Source organism: Triturus cristatus, chromosome 5_1 (genome assembly GCF_964204655.1).
Source record: "Triturus cristatus chromosome 5_1, aTriCri1.1, whole genome shotgun sequence".
NCBI classification, from domain to species: Eukaryota; Metazoa; Chordata; class Amphibia; order Caudata; family Salamandridae; genus Triturus; species Triturus cristatus.
The window spans coordinates 324,625,480-324,628,675 of NC_140587.1; the positions used below are offsets into that span (position 1 = coordinate 324,625,480).

Genomic DNA, 3,196 nt, shown 5'->3' on the forward strand with positions numbered 1-3,196 from the left:
ACTGACACGTACCCACTGTAGGGGGCGCACTTTTCCGCGTCGTACCCATTCAGTCATTGGGGGCCCATGTACGCGTCGTACGACCGGCTCTCATTGACTTCTGTGGGAGTCCGACCGAACCAAGTCCGGCAGCATAGGGCCGCATCGTACTCGCTCGGTTGGACTGCAGGACTCCCGCTCGGTCGGAAAACACTCCGGATCCGGCTCGGTCGGAGTGCTTTCCGACCCGGATCGGAATCGGCCCCTCTGTGTTGTAAAATACTGGGGCTAACACTGCAGACTTCTGCCAAGAGTTACAGGTCGCATCCAATTCATGGTCATTTCTTCAGAAGAGGAACTTCATCCTTTAAGTGATGACATGCCCGCTCTCATGATTTCATCCACCAAGAGGAAATTGCTAGCAATCATAGTGCACGAGTGCAACAGCTGTTTTTTTAACACTGTAGTTGTCCCACAAACCAGCATCTGCTGCAACCATTGGTTCACCAGTGTTTAAATCCACACCAATGAGTTGGCTAGATTCCATATATTCGGTCTGAATTTTAACCAGCGTCTCTTGTGGATCATAACCAGAGTTCTGGGCTAGATCCTTAGGAATGTTTAGCAGAGCATCTGCAAAAGCTTGTACTCCAAGCTAGGCTTGTCCTTTAACATTTGGCTTGTGCTTAACAAGGGCATTGGCTATTGCCACTTCCACAGCACCAGCAACTACGCAACCTTCTTCAATAGCAGTTTTTACAGCACGCAAACCATCTCTGATTGCATACTTGATCTGAGCAAGTGTGTGCTTGTTTGGTTCCTTGATCAACAGAATTACAGAACGAGGGTTGTCACAATTCTCAATAGAAGTGAATTTCTCCTCCCCTTTTGTGTATTTGTAGACAAGACCTTCATGTCCAAAGCACTCAGGAGTAAGGTCTTCTATTGAGTTCATTGCAGTACCACCACAAGCAAGAGTTAGCCTCTCCATGTTCCGTCTTTTTGCCCTACGAAGATCTACAATTCTTTCTTTTGCAAGAGCATCCAAAGAAAACGGATCTATACCCTTTTGGTTGATGACGATAAATCCTTTGCCCGAATCTCCACAGACCTTCCTTTTCAGTTCTACAATTTTTTGTACTCTTGCTTCAATTAATTTTCTTTCCGCTTTAACCAGTTTTTCTCGTTCTTCGCCACTCTTGTAGAAGAATCGTGAGTTGACCTTTGTTTTCTCATACTCCAAGGAAACGTTGCAGGTGAGAATGAAAGTGTCTTCAACTCTTTTCTTCATATCAGGATGTTGTGCTCCATGATCCAAAACCAGGCCTCTGATCAGAGTTGTGTCGGTTTCTGTTTTGTGTTTCATCTCCATAATCTCGACCATAAACAGATCAATTGGTTCATCTGGCTTTTTGATGGCCAAAATAGAGTCTACCATGTGAGAAACAAGGACCCCCTGTTAGATTAAGAATATATTTCCTAGGACAGGGTAATACACAATGAAAAATAAATTCCTAGGCAATATAATAAACAACATTCCTCATATTGACTATACTAAAAATAGAGACAATGTAATGACCAAACTATAAAAAATGCAAAATTTAATGATAAATATTCAAAGTTGTGAGCATATCATTACATGATTCAGTTAAAAACATAAATGTATTAACACAATCATAATTGGTCTTAACCTATGCTATACACATAATCTCACTAAGTTAAAAATACAATATAAAAAAACACTATACTGTGGCAAATAAACAATGAGTCGTCGACGCGCCTTTGTCAGGAATAGCCACATAGAACCTGAAATTAGATAAAAAATATACTAAATAACAATACATATATTGATAATTTTACATTCAAATAAAACAGCTATGGTGCGTTACACTGCAATAATCTAATTGTGAAAGCATGGCGCGCTTAACAGATAAATAGTTGAGAGCCTTCATTGACAAACTTTATTTATGGATCAAATGAGAAAGGAAACAAGCATTGGCATAGCCAATAGGTCTCACCTTTGGGACCTTGTAAGTGTTTAGCCATGCAACAGTTGCATAACTAAATACTTATAAGGTCCCAAAAGCGAGACCTATTGGCTATGCCGTGCGGCCGCGAAAGTGATCGCGATCAAACATCAAAGCGGCCGTGCGGCCGCGAAAGTGAAAGTACGCGAGGTGCGCGTGCCCGCACACATGCACTGTAGCTCTAGGCTGGCCTGGTAGCACTTTTTGGAGCCCTCACAAAATGTCTCGCCAGACCAGCGCATGCGCTGGGTCAGGCGAGACCTAAAAAAGGGAGGGATAAAAGAACTGAGAATGCCAGTGACTTAGAGAATAAGGTGAGGAATACAGCTCTTCAACAAAGACGATCACAACGGATCCTGAGTGTTAACAAATGTGCTTCTGTGGATTAAGGGGTGAATAATAAAGTCCATGGCTGCCTCTGTAGGGAGAATAGAACTTCTACGGGGATTGGAAAATCTCCAAGCTGTCCTTTCTCAAGTCTCCTATTTTATCATTTAATTATGCCACTGACCAATGGAAACTTGAGGTGGCTAGCCCTGGGACTTTAAAACACACAAGATGATGGACGGAATGTTGCACATTGGCAAAACATTCTCCCCCAGTCACAGATCTGGGTTTAATCCATCGTTTTTTTGGTCACCACGCCACCCCAGTTCAGACATGGCCATATGCAAATCAGTCTTGACCCTGTGCCTCATGGGAACAGTCCAGCCCGAACTGTCAAGCCATGTCTTCCCTGGACCGGAATCAAGCATCCTAGGACCGGTTTCGGGGTTTTACCCCTCTTCAGCCAGGATAGCTTGACTCCAGTGGCGTAGTGAGCACGGGACCCATGTCTGGGCATACCCTTCCCACATAGGGTGAACAGCAAAACACACAAGATGATGGACGGAATGTTGCACATTGGCAAAACATTCTCCCCCAGTCACAGATCTGGGTTTAATCCATCGTTTTTTTGCTCACCACGCCACCCCAGTTCAGACATGGCCATATGCAAATCAGTCTTGACCCTGTGCCTCATGGGAACACTCCAGCCCGAACTGCCAAGCCCTGTCTTCCCTGGACCGGAATCAATCATCCTAGGACCGGTTTCGGGGTTTCACCCCTCTTCAGCCAGGATAGCTTGACTCCAGTGGCGTAGTGAGCACGGGACCCACGTCTGAGCATACCCTTCCCACATAGGGTGAACA

General features: G+C 44.6%; 1 pseudogene; it reads right to left on the bottom strand.

The window, feature by feature from the left end:
* Window positions 1-322: 322 nt before the first annotated feature.
* On the bottom strand, window positions 323-1,417 carry LOC146830865 (T-complex protein 1 subunit zeta pseudogene; annotated as a pseudogene).
* Between the last annotated feature and the right edge of the window lie 1,779 nt (window positions 1,418-3,196).